Genomic DNA, 21086 nt, shown 5'->3' with positions numbered 1-21086 from the left:
TGGTTTTTCTAACCAGGCTAGTACAATTTCGGAATCGGACCATAGATATAATTTATATTGTGCCATGTTTAAATGTGTTTGTACGATGGACACGAGTTTGGCTAGTAGTAGCGCTCCACATAATTCAAGTCGTGGTAGACTTATTGCTTTTAAAGGAGCCACTTTTGCTTTTGCTACTAGTAAGTGGCATGTGGTCGCAAAGTCGCTTTGTGTGCGAACATATATAGTTGCGCAATATGCCTTTTCAGAAGCGTCACAGAAGCCGTGTAGTTCGACTTTGTGCTCTGGGGCATAATTTACTTATCGTGGGATTTGTATCTGTGAGATATCATTTAGAGTGCTCGCAAACTGGGACCACTTTTCTAAACGAAGTTGTTTTACTTGTTCGTCCCAGTCGGTTCCATCTAACCATAATTCTTGTATTAGGATTTTGGCTTGTATCATAATTGGCGAAAGCCATCCTGCGGGGTCGAAAAGTTTTGCCACAGAGGATAAGATTTGCCGATTTGTTATGGTAGATAATGCAGATATTGACTCTGTAGTGTATGAAAACTGGTCAGATATCGCATTCCACTGGATTCCCAGAGTTTTTGTTGTACTTTCCTTTTCGAATTTAAGGAAATTAGTATCCAACAGATTTTCTTTAGGTATGTCCGTTAAGATATTAGGGTGGTTCGCCGTTATCTTTTTTAACGGAAACCCTGCGGTTTTGAGGGCTTGTGTCACTTGTGCTAGTGACTCGTATGCTTGTGGAAGACTGTGACTTCCAGACAGGATATCGTCTACATACGTTTGTGTTAACACCTGGGTTGCCAGAGGAAATTCTGACTTGGTGTTTTCTGCTAATTCGTGCAGTGTTCGAATGGCTAAATATGGGGCACAGTTGACGCCAAAGGTAACTGTTTTAAGTTTATAGTCGCGTAGTGGACTATTGGGAGATTTTCGGAAAATAATTCGCTGAAAATCTTGATCGTCTTGATGTACGACTATTTGTCTATACATTTTTTCGACGTCTCCGTTATATACGTATTTGAATATACGCCAATTTAAAATTAGTAGCATTAAATCTGGTTGGAGCGTGGGTCCCGTAAATAGGATATCATTTAGGGAATTCCCCGAGCTAGTAGATCTTGATGCATTAAAAACAACTCTTACTTTAGTTGTTTTTTTGTCTGGCTTTACTACTGCGTGATGAGGCAAGTAAAATGAGTAATATTTGCCACTTATGATTTTTTCGCATGGACTAACTTCCTCCATGTGGTCTAAATGGAGATATTCTTCCAACACAATATCATATACTGGTTTGCGTTCGCCTTTTTTAAGTAGGTTTTTTTCCATACTTTGAAACTGCTGTATTGCAGAGGTGCGAGAGTGACCTAAGGCGATGGTGTTGGGAAATTGTTGTTTTAGTGGTAGTCGTACGACGTACCGACCATTATCTGATCTAGTAGTTGTGGCTTTGTAAAAGTCTTCACAATACTGATCTTCAGGGGTTGTGATTGATATGGGGGGGGAGTTCTTCTAACTCCCAACATTTTTTCAATTGTGAATTGAGGTATTCGTTTGAGATTTCCTCAACCTGAGTGGTCATGGTGGTAACTGGTTCCGAAACTAGTCCACTTAGGATCCACCCAAAATAGTGTTTTGTGCCAGAAGTGTATTTGAAATTTTCTCAATACCTTCGAGTATTATCTGTGGTATGAGATCGCTGCCTAATAGAAGGTCTATTTGAGCGGGAGTGTTGCAGTTGGGATCTGCTAGCTTTAGGTGTGACACCTTTGGCAATGCTTGCTATTTATGTGATAGCTTGGAAGCATATTTGTAAGTTGCGGTAAGACTATAGCTTCTGCTTGTATGTGCTTATCCGCTTGGGGGGAAATTAGGGTAATGGGGCAGATTTTATTTGAGTTTTGGACTACTCTTCCGCCCATTCCCGTGATTTCAAAATTGGCTAGTTTTGTTGGCAGTTGTAGCCTATTTTGAGCCCTAGACGCTATGAATGATCGTTGTGATCCTTGATCTATTAAGGCTCTAAGTTTAAACAGCTCTCCTCGGTGTTCGATGGAGACGACTGCTGTGGGTAGTAGTATTCTACTTTGAATTTCGCTGTGTAGCGTTTGAGTTTTTTGTGCCTTTGAGCAGCATGGTGCTTCTTGGCAACTTTCGGGATTTAGCACTTCGGGATTTGCTGTTGCAACTAAACCCGTGGCTCTTTTCATATTTGCGCTGTTTGGGGGTGATCTGGAAAAATTGTTATAATGAAGCATAGAATGATGTCGTTTATGACCATAAACGCAATTAAATTTGCTTTCGCACTCTTTAAGTGTATGCGCATGTGACAAGCAGTTTGTACAAAGTCTTTTTGTTTTTACAAAATTGTTTCGGTCGATAATATTAAATTTTTTGAATCTCTCGCAAGATTTGAGCTTATGCCCTCCTGTACATAGTTTGCATAACGTTTGTTTATACTGTTCGGATGTGAACGTTTGATTTTTGAAGAAGCTTCTATTTAAATTGTTGTTGCTACTGGCTTGGGGTCTGTGGAAGCTTCTATTTAGGTCATGTTGAACGGGTTTTGTTCTGACCATTTTTTTATCTACCCTTTCTGCGATTTCATATTGGGTAGTTAGGAAATCTTTCATTTGTTGCCACGTGGGGCATTTTCTTCGTGATTGCTCCCACAAAAGTAACGATTTTTCTGGTAAAGCGGCGGTGCATATATTTACCAGTATTGGGTCCCAGCTGTCTGTGGGAATATTTTGTGTTGATAGAACCGACAAGCAATTAGAAACAGTGGATTGCAGTTTTATAAACTCTTCACTTGTTTCCTTTTGAAACTTGGGCAAGTTCATTAGTATCGTTACTTGCTTATCGACCAATTTTCTCTCATTTTCATATCTAGATTTAAGAGCTTCCCAAGCCAAATTGAAATTATCGTCATTTAGTGCGAACTGTTTTACTATTACGCCTGCTTGACCTTTTGTTTTGTATCGGAGGTGATACAATTTTTGTGCATTTGATAATTTTGGGTGGTTCATGTAAACGGCTGTAAACATGTCCCGGAAGGACGGCCATTGTTCATAACCACCATGAAATATTTCTGTGTCACATGCGGGCACCTTGAGATGGATGCCTGAACTTGCCTCTTGACTTTGTACTTGTGGCAGCTCTACTCGCTGATGTGGAGTAGGTGCAATTGCTTTTATTAGCTTCAGCTGATCGGAAATCATTGCTTTAGTGTCTTCGAACTGGTCTAAGCAGTTTTCATATTTGGCGTAAGCCGAGGACTTAAAATTTTCTGGTAGATCTGATTCGTCAGATTCTACTATGGCGTCATATGAAGCTTGGAGACGTATCCAAAAATTGTCGAGATTTTCTTTTTTGATTTCTAATGTCGATTCAGAATTATCTTGAATCGGAGCAGATGAAAATCGAGTGCAGTATCTTATCAAACTGTCACTCTCAGCAATGAGTTTACTGTATGTAATGTCTTTCCCCCTTTTTTGTTTTGTAGCACCTTGCTTTGAGCGTCTAGCTTCTGTACATGGACTTTTTTCGTCCGAAATCATTTTTGGTACTCTTAATAATTGTGTAGATTTAGAATCTTTCGAATCTGCGTTTATTTAAAAAAAGAAAAAAAATTCAATTAATAAAATGATTTCTCTCAGTGTAAACTGATTAAATTTAAGCGAAATTCGTAATTTTAACGCGTAATCTCGGATTAAATAAGATAGCGTGTTTCGTTGTTACGGTATTTAATTATTATTTATCTCGATTATATTGTTTATTTCAACAATTATTCAAATTGCAATATCTATTTTTATATCTTTATTGTGTTCGTATGCGTTATAGGGTATACCTATAAGCGAATTAGTATATGTCAATGAGAGCTCGTATAAGAGATCAATGTACTTTATACATATAGGTATATGCAATCCTACTTGTTTTTTTGTTTGCCAAACAACAAGAGGTATTGCCGAGTATGTGCCAAATTGGACTTTGGAATATATTGAATTAAATTGTATAGAAGCAATGTATGTAATATTGTTCACAATTTTTTATTATTGTTATTATTTTTATTGATAGAAATATAAATACTTATTTTAATTTTTTTTTTTTTTTTGTTGTTATGAATTCGTTTTGTGAAGTTCTTTAACTTGTAGTTTTACCCTAGTAGGGTATAATAATATGTCCCGTACTTGTATAAGTACGTATGTAAACGAGCGGACGTTGTTTCTCAGTTACGAAAGAGCGCATAAACGTAATTAGCAACAAAGTAATCGTATGTACACTACGATTCGTAAATATGCACTCTCGGTATTGGATGTAAATATGTACGTATGTATAAGAGTAAAATAATGTGCGTATATTTTATATGTTTAAAAATTTTCTATTTTCTTTACCTTTCTCTCTCTTCTCCCTTTTTTTTTTGTAGGCAAAATATGTTAATAATATTGCATGCGCTCAAAATTATAATTTGCTAAACATTTTGGTATATATTGTGCAAAATATGTAAATATGTATGTAATGAGAGTCTTGGCATATAGGTAAGCAATTCTTAAATTTTTTTTGTTTTTTGAGAATATTCTTTTCTTTTTATTCGTTATATGTTGCTATGTGGGTATATGTATATGTGTGTGTTTTTTTTTTTTTTATCTGCCTTAGCTTACTTGTTTTAGGCAATCCTGCTTATTACTTGATCAAGCATAAGGGGTATTGCCGGATATTTTTGCAAGTAGAGTACTTGAATTTCATATATATGCATATCATATATTTGTGTTTTGGATTTAGAATATTTGTGTTAAACACGAAGGTAAGCTTTCCTAGGCAAAAAAAAAAATATATATATATATTTAGATATATATATATATAAATTAAAAAGGTTTATATGTATATTATGTGTCTAAATTTTTTCGGTAAAACCCGAAATACCGCAAATAAAACAGTTTAGCAACCGTTTTTGAAAACCGTAATAAATATACATATACCCTTCAGTAATGAGGTACAAAACGGAATCGATACAACTCACTTGAATATCCGTCAAGGGATTTTGGGGACTATAGCCTGTATTTCGTATGTGGATGCCTGTAGGTGTATCCAATCCTTTCCTGGGATGTGGGTCCTTGAGGTTTTTGATTGGTTTTTGTTGTATTATTTTCGCGCCCGATTTATGTTAATATGTATATACATATATATGGGTTTTGATTCGCGCCCGTTTTCAGTTACTGCACTGTTAATTATGCCCCAAAAGCATATGTATATTTTTTAGTTGTTGTGGTCACTGCACTTTTTATGCACCATAGGCATATGTATATATATATTTATTTATTTTTTTGTTGTTGTGGTCATTGCCACAAAAAGCATATGTATATATATATATTTTTTTTCTTGTTGTTGTGGCCACTGCATGTTTCATGCACCAAAGCATATGTATATATACATATATATATATACATATATATTTTTTATTTTTTTTGTTTTTCTGGTCACTGCACTCTTTTTTTTTTTTTTCACTGTTTGTTTAACATTTTTTGTTTCCGTTCACTTTGTCACTGTATTTTTTTTTTTTTGCCAATAAATTCACCGGTTATTGTTTTTTTTTCACGTTCTTTTAAACCTTTTTATTTTATGTTTTGTAACCCATAGTGCCGTCCACTAGGGCTCGAAGGACCATATGTTAATACCACCACTTACTTGTCACTTTATTCCGCAAATGAGAAGCGTATGTTTCTTCGTTTCAAAATTATTCACAAACTTTTATTTTGATAATTGCAATAATTACAAATAATTTTGATAATTGCAAACTCAACGCACTCCCTGGTCGCATACCAGTGGAGAGGTAATAAAACGTGGTTGATAGCCGGGATAGATTAACACGCGCGCCAAAGGAATGGTGTTTCGTCCTCGACAGTCGCTGAGAGAAGAGACTGTCCGCTTTGAGGACAGATGTTTTGTTCGGTGTGTTGTGTAGAGATCCTTGTGTGGTGTGTGGTGTGTGGGTGTTGTGTGTGGTGTGTCTGCGTTCTTCGGGGCGGGAATTGTAGCTCATTTGGCCACCCTCAGAGTTTATTGCCTTGTCGTATTTTGCTTTCATCTTATCGCTCATAATTTTGGTGCGCTGTCTCACCATAGCATCCCTCATCTCGTCTTCTAGGATGCCATTGAATTCCTTAGTATTCCTTCCCCCGTTGGCGTTCATTCCAAATTTTAAATCAATCGGTAGTCGAAGATCATTACCAAAAATTACCCTTGCTGGAGTCTGCCCCGTTGTTTCCCGTACAGCAGACCGATAAGCCATCAGGAACAAGGATATATGGGTATCCCAATCTTTCTGATACTTGTCCACAACTTTCCTCAAATGTTCTTCCAAAGTTCGATTGAATCGTTCTACCATGCCATCCGACTGCGGATGTAGTGCAGTTGTACGGTTTTTCCGGATACCCAGCTTCTGGCCCATCTCCTGAATTAGAGCTGATTCAAAATTTCTTCCTTGTTCAGAATGTAGTTCTATTGGAACACCATATCTCGGTACCCAATTGTTGATGAATACATCCGTTACTGTTCCTGCCTCTTGGTTAGGAATTGCGTATACCTCTGGCCATTTGCTGAAATAGTCCATGACTACTAAAACATATCTGTTTCCTAATTTACTGGTAGGAAATGGACCAGCTACATCCATGGCTACTCGCTCAAACGGCGCACCTTAATTGTACTGCTTCATCTGACCATGACTCTTGGACCGCGGCCCTTCAGCAGCAATGCACAATTGGCAATCCACTCCGTAACTGATTGACGACAACCAACCCAATAAAATCTTTGTTTTAATTTCTCCAAGGTTTTAGTGATACCCATGTGTCCTCCACTTGGACCGTTGTGCAGCTCGTTGAGAACTTCAGGAAATCTTACTTTTGGAACAATCATCAACACTTTTCAAATCTGGATCCTCTTGCTGACATTTCCGTAGCTTCTCCGGATCTAAGTCTGATGTTAATGGAATCTGCCGGCTCTCGGTTGTTATCACTCGTCTAACGTTGTACTTATTATCGTAACCGAACTTAAGTGGTACTTCCATATTTCTATAGGACCTAATCCTGTTTTTCATGTCAATTTTGATTCCTTGATTCGCTAGAATGTCTACTCCAGTTATGACTTCGTCAACGATATCTGCCACTATAAAATTGTGTAACACGGCTGCCTTTCCAATTACGATCTCGCACGTTACCTTTCCGAGTACTAGAGTATCTTTTCCAGTTGCAGTACGCAACTTTGCCCCAGCTAACGGTCTCACTTCTTTCTCAACCAGATCAGATCGAATTATGGAATGTGCTGCGCCCGTATCCACAATCAGTATGCGCTTTTTACCGTCTACGCATCCACTTACGGTAACGTTACCCGTTTTCCTGCTTATTTGTAAAATGGAGATTACAGAGCATTTGCTTGCGGGAGCCAGCCTGTGCCCTTTTCGGCTGGCTCGCTTTAGTTTTAACGATTGGTTTGATTTGACATTTGCTTGATCTTCCTCAGCTTTGCGTTTACGTCCAACTGGATTATTTGGCTGGTTACAGTTGCGTGCAATATGGCCACTTTTTCCGCAATTGAAGCATTTAAGCACACTATCATTTTTCATTTGCGCTTCCGTATATTTTTTCACTGTTGCATGTTGTCAATTTTTTCAAATAATTGGTTCACCCAAGTGTGTTCCTCTATTTCTACTTTGTGAGCTTTAAATGTTTAATTGCTAAGCAGAGATGCATTTCCTATATCAGAACATACGAAACGGTTTCTGCAAACGTCAATTTTGTACATGCTAATGCAACGAATCGTGTAGTGTTATCTCGTATTCCATTGACGAAAGTCTGAATTTTCGTTTCCTCGATGTATTCCATGGATTTATTTGCATAAGCTATGTGAGCTAACCTCTTAATCTCTGTAGAGAACTCCTGCAGAGACTCATTGGCTTTTTGGCCGCGATTTCGCAACTCGATTTAAAAGATCTGCTTCCTGTGCTCACTACCATACCGTCTTTGTAATGCCCCCATCAACGTTTCATAACTACTCGCCTCGCAGTTTGGAATGGTCTGTAATATCTCTGCTGCAGATCCTTCTAATGCAACGAACAATGCAGCTACTTTATCTTCAGCGTTCCAATTATTTGAAAATGCCGTCTTTTCGAATTGAAGCTTAAAAACGTTGAACGGGCCATCAAAGGATGGAGGTTTTACCTTGGCAGAAGCTGACGACATAATTGGCCGATTTAATTGTAGCTCACGGACGAGGATTGCTGTACGGAACCTTTCACATCTGTTGAGAGGGACAGAAAGTCGTTACTCTATTGTCTCCTCTCTGAACCAACCTGTGCTTCTGATGAAGTTCATCAGTATAAATAGTTTATGAGCAACTTCCTTTACGTCGTCAAGGAACCCTCGACCGATAGTTGCGATTACGTGAAAATCTAAAAATGTGGCAAATTCCTCCTGTCATTGGGGTATTATCTGTTTTCTTTATTTCTTTTGGTTTTTTTTGCAAAATATGTGGATAGGATAGATAGATAGATGCTAATAGAGGTATGCACCACGACCTATGGTCTTTTGTGCCCTCCCCTAAATGCATATCATATATTTTAATCATTAATCGGCTTGTTTTTAGTATGTAATAACGAGTATCCTCCTTTCAAATTTAAGACTTTAAATATTTACCCAATATAAGAAAAATATGTGTTGATAAGAATGATAGGACAAAAAATCTAATTTTGTTACATACTTTATTGTTTTGTTACGGATAAATTACCGTAAACATTTAAATTATCTATTCAAACTAAACTTTTATTGCGGAATACTTCGAAAATATTACTAAAATCAATACAGTACCAAATTTTAAGACGCAATCATCTAAAATGACTTTTCCCTTGTTTTTGAAGTAAACATGAGACGCAAATCTCGTTTGTATCGCCGCTCTATATCTATCTCACGAACTCAATGCGTCGAAGCAATGTATGTGTAGGCATATAAGGAATAATATCAAAAATCAAATCGCACTGTAGAACTATATTTCAATTGTGTTAAATTTTTGAATTTCTGTCAAATTTTCGAAACTCGTATTTGGTGTGTATAATAATCAGGTATGTTCTGGAATTCGAGTGAAAGTGGAAATTAATATCAATACAAAAACGAATGAATTTGGTTTTGGTGTCCTGAAAAACGAGAAGCTTTCAAATTATTGAAAAAATAAAATACATCAAAATAATAACAAAAAATTAGTATGTTAAATATATTTGCAGCGATTGTAATAGAAGATGAGCTGAATGCTGAAAAAACTAGTGGTTGCGGGGATGGTGAATTTATCAAATGGGCCCTACCAGTTTCTCTAGCTTGAGAAATGCTGTGGCCAACTTGTTTCCTAATGAAAGCCTTTCAGTCCTTCCACACCTGATGACCTTAAGAAAATCTTCTTAGAATAGCAAAATTACTGGTTTTTTTTTTATTTTAGAGGCGTCCTCAACAGTTCTGCTGACATTCTCTCAACACACAAGGGTGCAATGCAAAAAACGCAAAGAATACGATCGTTTATGCTGTAATGGCTGGTATGTCGGATTTTAAAGAAAGACGTGATACACATGTAAATAAGGCGCGTAAATCATTTGAAGTCGAGTTTTTGGCAAAAAAAAACCCCGAAGAACTAATGTAATGTGACATGGTGCGTTATCGTGAAGGAATGACGAAATCATATTTTTTTTTGCCTATAGATTAATAATTGTAGTATAAGTAATTATTTATTATATTGGAGATGTACTTTACTTGTTTAAGTATAAATTTTAAGTGATAATATCTAAATTTAACATTTTTATAGTGTTAATATTTATGTTTAAACTATATAACTTATATAAATTAAATATATACATATAAGGTTTAATTATTTTTAATATTTTGTTTATAAATACGTTTTTATAACAAAATAAATCGAAATAATAGAAAAATATTTTTTTTTTTTTTTTTTTTAAATAATTGGAATTGGTTATAGTAATAATATATGCATATGTTAGAAGTAACAAATGGGTAATAAACAAAATAACATATCGAGAAAAATCTAGGTAACAGATATGCTTGTTATAGGTAACAAGTAGGTAACAAATACGCTAACCTGTTTATATGTTAAAGGTAACAAACTGCTAACCAAAACAATAAAACTAACAGAAATTTGGGTAACATTTAATTTTGTTATGGATAAGACATAGGTAACCATAGCATTCCATAATTGCAATTAGATAGAACGAGCAAACTATGGGACTTCAAATGGCGATGTGTTACTTTTTGAAGTGGAACTTCTAATGGGAGTTCGGAAAAGGTTGCCATAAATGATAACGCCCAGTGGTTAGCAATGGCACAAATTAAAATTGGTATTTAGTGGGATATCCCTTATTTTAGACAGCAGCACGACCTTACCGCAGCGGACTTGCCGTTGTCGCAATCTCTAACTTGAAACCATTTCCTAATTTGAAGACGACAACGGGTGTAGCCACTAATCTGTGAAATGTAAAATTATTCAAAGCTCAAGCAAATCTAATGTTATTTTACCAACAGAAGCATAATATATCAATGATATATCATGTGTGATTACAATTAATAATTGAATGTAAATTAGTCGACCTATTTACTTACTTTTTGCACAACAAATTACATTTGAACAAAAGAGGTTTTAGTACGGCAACAACGAAATTGTGTACATCAGCTGTTTGATATGAAAATTTCGTTGAGCTGCAGTTGTCTTTGTGTTCAAAGCATTACAATTGTATAAACTCCACACGTGCGCTTACGCTCTATTGTTCAGTCGTTGTCTAGACCATAGATAACAATATCCTGTGACGAACACGGATGATAGATCAAAATCGAATCGACGATAAGTTGCCAGAATCAACTAGAGAGCGACCATATTTACAATGATTTGTTGGCAAAGCTGTGAGAGTGAAAGTTGTGACAGATTTTATACCATAGAAACGATAAGTACCAGTTGCGCATCCATGTATGATCAAAAATCAACGATTTTATATGCCCTTTAATATTGCGTAGAAATTAGTTTTTTTTTTGTACAACATTTAAATATATATTGAATTTGTTAGATGTATCCGTTGTCAATTGCTCATAATTAATAATGCAATTATTTATATCGGGTGGGCTTTAGTTTAGCATCCCACGATTTCAGGGTTAAGAGGGGTATGGGGTAGAGGAGATTCTCCAGATCACGAATATATATAATTATTGCCGCCGGAAACTTATAGTTTTCGAGATATTTGCATTTTAAGTTGAAAATTTCACAAATTTTATTTTAAAATTTCTCGATTTATGGTTAACTTTTCTTTCATATTATGCACTTTTTATACACTAACACTTCACTACAATGTTTCTACATATTTATTTTATGTTAATTATTTAAATATTTGCTTTAATTAAGCATTTTATTTTTACACAATTTTGGTTATATGCACAATAACAAATGGGTTCCATGTTGACAGTTAACAAGTGTTGCCATATCTATTATATATATATATAGATATATTTATATTTTGAAAGCGAATAAAAATGAATAATAAAAGAGGATTATACCCCAAATACATGAACAATTTATAATTTTGTTAATTCTCTTCTATTGATAAGTTATGGTGTTGGACCGACCAGGGTTATTTTTTTTAAGCGCGGCCGAAGGCCGCCAATGCGGAAAGAAGTTTCACGCGATTGAATTTTGAACACCCCGGTGTTGGACCGACCAGGGTAATTTTTTTGAAGCGCGGCCGAAGGCCGCCAATGCGGAAAGAAGTTTCACGCGATTGAATTTTGAACACCCCGGTGTTGGACTGACCAGGGTTATTTTTTTGAAGCGCGGCCGAAGGCCGCCAGTGCGGAAAGAAGTTTCACGCGATTGAATTTTGAACACCCCGGTGTTGGACCGACCAGGGTTATTTTTTTGAAGCGTGGCCGAAGGCCGCCAGTGCAAACAGGAAATCTAAATACAAAAAATTAATGTTAAAGAGGGTATATCACTCTCTTTAAACTTCAATTTCTATAACGTAATTTTCTACAACTAAACAAGGTACCGTTTCTTTTTTTGTCCGTTTTGCCATTATTTTCATATTCAAATTTAATTGGTGAATATTGTGCATATAAATCATTCCGCAAGTGTTTATATTTTTTACATAATTTTTTAAATTGTGATAGTTTTTGAGAAAATGAGTGGAAATACATCAGGTATGTTATTAGAAATTTAAAATTATAACAAATATTACTTAAGACTTTTAAATAGATTGTAACGAACCGTCAACCAGCCGTGGTGCGGTAAAAAAAACAAACGTTCTCAAAGTGTCCGAAATTAAGGAAATGTGGAATTTCCCTAAAATAATTCAAAATTTCGACACAACTGAGAAATGTATATCGTTTGCAGAGGAGGAGGGTTTAATTTTAAAAAGCAAACTATGTCGTACGCATAGGATACCTATGTTGGTATCCTTATCAGATAGGAGCACGGTTGGCATATTCCGATGCCGGAAAGGTGCCTGCCGTAAACGGACTGCGGTGTCGAGGTCGAGTGGGACATGGTTTGAAAACGCAAAAATACCACTGCCTCAGATTTTTTATATAATGTTTGCATTTGCATCGCACTGGTCCCATTCGCAAGTTCGAAAGAACAGTTTTATTAAGGAGCCAATTTTATCCAGCGCTACCATATGTGATTGGTACAATTACTGCCGCGAAGCTGTAGTTTTATACCAGGTTGATCACCAGGTAGCGGTAGGTAAAATTGGCGGCCCTGGTGAAATTGTTCAAATAGACGAGAGCAAATTCGGGAAACGAAAATATAACAAAGGTAATAATAAATACATTATTATTTATTATTAATTATTTAATTTTTTCTTTTTTAGGACGGAGAGTGGAAGGCCACTGGGTTTTAGGGATGGTAGAGGATGGGAGTGACGACCTTCGGCTGGAAGTGTGTCCCGATAATGTGAGGTCTGCTGATATTCAGAGACACGTTTTATAAGGTAGCATCATATGTACTGATTGTTGGAAGGCGTACGACTGCCTGTCCAGTCACGGGTATGAGCACCGACGCGTTAACCATAGCGATCCAGAAAATCCGTTTGTTGCCGAAGATGGAACACACACGCAGAGGATAGAATCCCAGTGGCGCGTTATCAAACGGTTTTTTTTAAAAGACAATTATAATAACAGTGAAGATTTCTCGAATTTGATTTATGAATACGTATGGCGTAAAAATGTTGCAAATCAGCATCACGATCCATTCGTAAAACTATTAGATGCAATAAAACATACCTTTAAGCCATAAAACCTTTTTCTTTTATTAAAATGGAAAATTTAGTTCATATTACTTTGTAGAGGGTAATTGGGTTTTTTATTTATTTTGATTGCTGTCATTCGTTTGGATATGGCAACACTTATTATCTGACAACATGAAACCCATTTGTTATTGTGCTTATAACCAAAATTGTGTAAAAATAAAATGCTTAATTAAAGCAAATATTTAAATAATTAACATAAAAAAAATATGTAGAAACATTGTAGTGAAGTGTTAGTGTATAAAAAGTGCATAATATAAAAGAAAAGTTAACCATAAATCGAGAAATTTTAAAATAAAATTTGTGAAAGTTTCAATTTAAAATGCAAATATCTCGAAAACTATAAGTTTCCGGCGGCAATAATTATATATATTCGTGATCTAGAGAATCTCCTCTATCCAACCATACCCCTCTTAACCCTGAAATCGTGGGATGCTAAACTAAAGTTTTCCCGAAAAATCTTGCCAAACTTCAGAAGAGCTTGCAGCATCTTCAACCAACCATTTCGAAATGTTCAAAATCAGGCGGATACATTCAAAAGCAAGGAAATTGGATGTCATATGAATTAAGTTTGCTTGTCAGAAATAGTTCTTAAACACTAAAAAAGGTAAAGAGTCATAAGTGAAACCTTTCCAGCTAGCCAAATCAACGGCAAAGTCGAATATCCATGACGACAAGCTAATTAGGTGAGGTCAGAAAGGCGTACTGTATTATTAGCTTTCTTCTAAAACCGTTATGTCAACACTTGCCTCGACCGGTTAAAACTATTTGGAAAACAACAGCTGGAAAGCCTTATAGCCCTGACGTTGACATAATGAGGGCCGCTCTTTGAACATATTTCACCTGGTTAGCGCCTAAGTCTAAAAAACACTATAAACTCAACTATGGTTTCATAGACTCAGAAAACTACTTTGGATGAGAGTCACCAAATTTTCCCAATTGCTCCTTCCTCAAATTCCACTCCACATTTTTTCTTCCAGGAAAGCTTTCTGTCTAGGATAAGCCCAAAGCATTTCATTCTGGTTGCATGTTAATAAGTAGAACCTCACAATGCGGGGAAATAAACATGTATTCATCGAGTGAATAAAAGAACACTTATTCCGTAAATTGAATTCGCAAAAAGTGACTATAGTGACTAATCGCTGTTCAAAGTCCAGTCATTGGCTTCATTTTTCAAATAATTTGACTACATTGATTCCTTTGCAAGAATACACCTAAACCTAGAGGAATTCGAACTTAACCTGGGATTTTAAGAAAAATCATATGCCGCGGAATATTTTGTAAAATTAATAGCAGGTTTTACATCAATTTCTATGTAAGGATTTAAGCAAACTTTTATACAACACAGCGCAACATGTTACTACAGATAGTTTTGTTCACCTAACGGTAGTTTGTATCACCTAAAACTAATCGAGTTAGATATAGGGTTATATATAGATAAATGATCAGGATGAAGAGACGAGTTGAAATCTGAGTGACTGTCTGTCCGTCCGTCTGTGCAAGCTGTAACTTGAGTAAAAATTGAGATATCTTTATGAAACTTAGTACACATGTTTCTGGGTACCTTAAGACGCTTGGTATTGCAGATGGGCATAATCGGACCACTGCCACGCCCACAAAACGCCATTAATCAAAAACAAATAAATTGCCATAACTAAGCTCCACAATAAAATACAAGACTGTTATTTGGTATACAGCATCACATTAGGAAGGGGCGTCTGCAGTTTAAGTCTTTTTAAAAAGTGGGCATGGCCCCGCTACCTAATAGATTTATTGTTGATATCTCCTAAACGGCTTAAGCCATAATAACGAAATTCAATGTTTTTAGTCTGTTTATCGACAGTGTGAAAATGGGTGAAATCGTGTCACAACTCCGCCCTCTCCCCATATAACGGTACTACTATAAACCACTAAAAGCGCGATAAATCAAGCACTAAACACGACAAAGGCAATCTGAGATGGTACGAGATGACTTTATAGGAACCGCGTTCAAAATTAGAAAGCTGGCGTGGTACCGCTCACTTTTATGTAAAAAACCCATATCTTGGGATCTGCTTAACCGATTGCAACCAAACTCGGTATATAACATTCTTCGCATATGCCTACGTTACAATGTGTAAGAGTGTCTGAGCTATTTTAGCTGGCAGTTCACACAGCACCCTTCCACAGACAATGCCAAACGATGTGTTCGAAGGCTGCCCAAAATACCAAGAGACTGCGCGCCACTTACTTTCTGCATGGTACCACCACCCAGATAGCTCATGGCCGTCAAAAGCCTTTGACACAGTTAATCATACAACGCTACTTGAGGACAGAGAACACAACACTCTCTCCAGGACTGAAGACCATAAACTTTTAGAGCGGTGGACAATCATGCGTACTGTTTCAAGGTCAAAACTCCAATTTAAGAAGAAATAAACAGGGGGTATCGCAGAGTGGTATTCTCTCCCCATTACTGTTTAATTTCTACATTTCGAGACTCCCTCACTACTCTCCACTAGAGGGATTTTTCACCACCTCGTACGATGATGATTGAACGATATTGGCATTAAGCAATCGAATCGATGGCATGTGTTGGAAAGCAAATGGCTGTCTATCCGACCTTTCTCTTGGATTTTTATACAAGCAATAACTTTTTTGCCACTTTGTTAATTATATTTTAACTTATTTTATTGTAATAGTATTTAATGTGTATCATAGTCACAGCAACGCGTTTAGGAATGAACTAGTATTGTATAAATATTAATTTGAGGAATTTCAAAATGAAAAGGAATTTTATTAAATAGGTTCTTATTACTATTTGGTTGTCTACAATATTTTTTCCAGAAATTAAAATTGCTCCTGGTTTTATTTCTTCTATTTAAAGTTCTTTTCTTTTAATTTTTTGCACCTTCCTTGTTTTTTATTTAATATTTCTAACAAACATATACTTTTCTTATTTAATTTACAATATGTTTTCGTAATTTCGGTTTTACAATTTTGTATGTTGAAAAAACTATTATTATGTAATGTTCTGGTCAATTATAAGCTTACCAACGAGTTGAGCTATGGCTCTTATATCACAGTACTTACATGTTAATTCTATCTTAGGATATTTTATAAAAAGTACAATTATGTTACCTTATGAAACTATTTTAAATCCATTAAGTCTCTAATTGTCATTGTACCGTGCGGTAATATGATATATTTTTTTTAGTTCATCAAAATATATGTAATATTGGATTTTAAACTCCTATTTTAGCAAATGTTAATATATTTTCATATAATAAATTCTTTTCTTTTAATTTTTCTGGTTGTGTATTATTATTATGAGTTCATCTAAAATATTATTAATTTTTCCGAAATCGTCATAGTCTGGAGGTTCCGCTATCCTTTTCAAAAGTGTTCATAAGTCATTTATTGGCCTGTTTTGTGTAACATGGTTTTTTAAGCTATTCTAAGAGAAAACCTCACAACTAATTTGAAAAGAAAAATTAGTGAAGTTTGTTATCGAGGTTATTTTTGCTTGAACCTCATAAAAAAAAGGTTAAAAAAGTCACCCCATGAGGTAAAAAGCAGTTTGCTGTTAAACAGTTGCTTTATAAAAATAAACAAAGCAAAATAAAGAAATGGATAGCCAAGAAAGGTAAGTATTTTTGCTAATTTGATATACATATATTTGTATGTATATTATTTCAGAAATCTACCTTGCCTACATAAATGTGTGTGTGTGTGCATTGTATTGTGCTGCGATATCGGTTGTTTTTAAGTATACAACTCAATGCATGTACATGTTGGTTTATATGCAAGTTCTTAAACTAGGTAAACATGTTTGCATTGTTAAATGTTGAATGCATGTGTATTGCGTGCATATGTTTCTTTTGTATTGTCTTGTATTGCATGTGTTCTTATAATAGTATATAATATAATTGAGAATGCTATATTACATATTACACATGTATGTACTATATGTATATAATGCTGAAACCGAGATAAGACGGGGACATTTAAACAGGCGCATAACGACCCCGGAGCCAATAACTTGGAAGCGACGCGCGTCAAGCCCTGTGGAGCCTCGAGAAACAGTGCGACCACGAAACGAAAAGGAGGGCCAGTGGCAAAAAGTTTTGCCTAAAAGGACGAAGAAAACCCACGCAGAAGGAGGCAAGGTGGTGGAAGTACTCAAAACCACAGAAGAGAGGCAACAAGCGAAGAATATAGCTGCAAATCAGAGAGCTAATAATAGGCCCAAGCGACAAACAGAGGCCGTGATTATAAAGCTAGCAGAAGGCAATAGCTACGCTGATGTCCTTAAGAACATCCGTAGAAAAGTAAATCTGAAAGAAGCAGATGTTAAGATTAAAGGGATCCGCAAAACAAGAGCCGGGCGCTACTATTAGAGCTGGAGAACGGACAGACTGCAAAATCCAACTTCTGTGAGGCACTCACGCATACCCTTCAAAAATCCGCAACTGTGGCCGACCTTAAACCAAAGGCTGCTAAAGAGATTGGAGACCTCGATTCACTTACAACAAAAAACAAAGTCGCGTAGGCTGTAAAAGAAGTGGTACAGGACCCCATCGGAGACTTGACGATAAATATAACCGCACCTAACATAAGAAAGCAGGTAAGGGAGTATATAACGCTTCATCAGGATAAAGCTGACACACCGCTGCGAAAGACACGCATTAAAATTGGCTGGGTTAACTGCAGAAAATGCAAAAAGGTGCTACCGCTGCTTTGGACCAGGGCACTTGACCTGGGACTGCAAAGGACCTGACCAGAGAGGGCAAGGTACTTGCATAAAATGCGGCCAACCAGGTCACAAATTAAAAAACTGGACAAAACCCCCCTCAAGCTGCCTCTGCGAAGGGGCCAAACACGAAAAAGTCGACCATATCCCGAGCTCCGCAAAATCTTCAGTATATAGGAATTACCAGTATAAATTAATATTATACAGGCCAATATGCATAGATGCAAGGCTGCTGACCATTACTCTCGCAAATGGTGACGGAGAATGATTTCGACTTAATCATCATAAGCGAGCAATATAAAAAGAAGGAAAGCGGAATCTGGTTAAAAGATAGCAGTTCAACCGCAGCAATATGGCTACCACCTGGTAGCAACGTCGGCACTATAGTTAAAGGGAACGGCAACGGTTTCGTATGCTACTTGACGTCAAGCGACAGCATACAAGAATTTTAAGAAAAGCTCGACAATATAGAGGATTCAGCCAGGTCTATAGAAGGTTAATTAATTATCGCCGGAGACCTAAATTCGAAAGACTTAGGGTCGGGCATGCCAAACACGGATTCCAGAGGAAAGCGCATTCTAGAAACAGCTGCGCGGCTTGATCTAATAGTGCTTAATACGGGAAATGTAACCACGTTTAGAAGACCGGGATGTGAGGAAACCACACTAGACATCACCATATCAACAGAACGCATGGCAGGCTTAAAAATACAGAATAAAGAAATTGAGAGTCCTAGAAGAGTTCACTAGCAGCGATCATCAGTACCTCTCTTTTACGGTGGACACCGGAACAAACGCCAACAGTACAGGAAAAATACTGGAACCCGAAAACGGAACGTCTCAAAACTAAACACTTCGAAATTAATCTTCACAATAGACGAACACATAAAGCTTAATATAACAAGAGCCTGTCACAAATCAATGCCCAAAGCTTATCGCCCAACTCAGACGCACATGCCTTCGCCTTCGTAGATGGTATACGAGATCCAGGCGCAACTGGCCTCTGGCAAGCTTAAGAGAAATAAATCACCTGCTCTACCAAACCAGAGAGGGATCACGACAGATAGCGGTTACGTCAGGAGCTGCTCAAGGCTACAAAATTTCGAAATGTTACGCGGACGACATCGCAGTATGACTGGACCCCAGATTAACTTTCTGGGTACAAATTCAGCACGCAGCGAAAATCTCCTCCCAACTCAGTAGACTAATGGCCAACATAGGGGCCCAGCCAAGAAAAAAGAAAGCTCTTAATGTCCACGGCCATCAGCGTCCTTTTATATGGAGCAGAGATTTGGGCAGATGTGTATCCTTTTTTAACACCGGCGTAAGATATTAGGCAGAGTATACCTCACCGCAGCCCTCAGAGTTACCTCAGCTTACCGAACAGTGTCAAGTGATGCAATATTAGTTATGAGCGGTAATGCCCCAGTTGACCTTCTGGCATTTGAGAGGAAAAAGCTGTGGGAGCTAAAGAAAAAGCCTGAATTTTACAAGAGCGCATTAAAACAAATAAAGAAAGATACTATATCAGCATGGCAACGAAAATTGGAAAACCAAAGTGACGGCCAGACTTATAAGAGACCTAAACTTATGGACAAGTCGTAAAGTCAGTGAAGTCGACTTCTACATAACACAACCACTATCCGGCCATGGAGATTTCAAAAAGTACCTCTACAGAATGGGAAAAGTCGAAAAGACCTATACAACGATACGACTGAAGACGACGTTAAACACATTCTTTAAATGTGAGCGATGGCAAAAGGAACGCACTGCCGTAGAAGACCTGGTCGATCCAATAAACGCGAACAACTTAATCTCTCAATGAGGAAAATGGAACGCCCCCCTGAAGTAATGCAAACGCGGTTCCAGCTGAGCTACGGTTCCCTAGAGGGGGGTTTTTAGTGACCTGCAAGTGGCATTACCGTTGCTGTGACGACAGCACTGATGATGTGGAAGGCATTTTCCACCTCCTCACACGCAAAAACAAAAAATATGGATATATAATAAAATAACAGAATTATTTAAACAAAAATATAATTATTTGTCCATGCATTAAATACATACATATTTACAAATAAAATCTTGACCGAATTATTTAAAGATAGCTTTCTTGTTATTCATACTCAGAAGGAAGCAAAATGTACAAAAACCGTAAGTAACATATTTATTGTTAGAATAAATACGTATATTTATAATATATGACGCCCTCCCTAAAAATATTGAAATAAACAAAACAAACACAACTGTTTTTGTATTGTGAGGGTTGCATTCAAGCGTCACAGATTTTTGAGGAAATTGTGAGCATTTATGCTTTGCGATGAGGTGTTTCACCACAGCTAGCTCGAAAGGAGAAATTTTAACAGTGACGCGTGAACAGAGCTGAGCATTGAATAAAAATTATGCTTAAAAGCTTGCTTTGATTTTACAGCCGCATGTTAGTCTTTTGGTTTATATTTTTATACGCTTATATCAAATAATATTTATTGATATGAATATATGTATTTAATTTTGCGAATTCGTATGAATGCATGCAAAACTGGTAACATTCAAATTAAATTATGTAATTTTCAATGTAATATTTGTAGTCAATGTGCGAAAAACACCTAATTTTCATATATTTCTTATGTTCGCTAATAGATATATTTTCATATACATATATGCATACATGCTATATGTATACTATAAACTTAATATATAACAATAGTAATTACCATACCTACTACATTTTATCATTTAAAACTTACAAATACACATACGCCTGTATCATGCAAATTAACTTCCTTCGTTTAAGAAGTGTTAAAAAAATAGCTTGCCGCAAATGCGCGGAAGAAAGTGATCCTGATGGATAACTGATCTCTTTATTTTAAATTACTCTTATTTATAAACTTTTCTTATTTGCCTTACAATAAATGTCAGTTAAAATATTCAGTAATTAGTTTTATTGTTTACATTTTGTGGCTGGTCTTAGCTTAATAAAAAATAATATTGGTTACTTAAATAAGCAAAGATGCTT

The 21086-nt window shown here is 36.4% G+C and overlaps 1 long non-coding RNA gene and 1 pseudogene across 1 annotated transcript in view; one reads left to right on the top strand and one right to left on the bottom strand.

The window, feature by feature from the left end:
• LOC118683502 (uncharacterized) overlaps positions 1–21086 on the bottom strand; it is a 43591-nt gene that overhangs the window by 2893 nt on the left and 19612 nt on the right. The window lies entirely within an intron of this gene.
• LOC138857768 (uncharacterized) lies at positions 12306–13360 on the top strand (annotated as a pseudogene).

This window comes from Bactrocera oleae, chromosome 6 (assembly GCF_042242935.1).
Source record: "Bactrocera oleae isolate idBacOlea1 chromosome 6, idBacOlea1, whole genome shotgun sequence".
NCBI classification, from domain to species: domain Eukaryota; kingdom Metazoa; phylum Arthropoda; class Insecta; order Diptera; family Tephritidae; genus Bactrocera; species Bactrocera oleae.
This window is presented reverse-complemented; position numbering and strand designations above follow the sequence as displayed.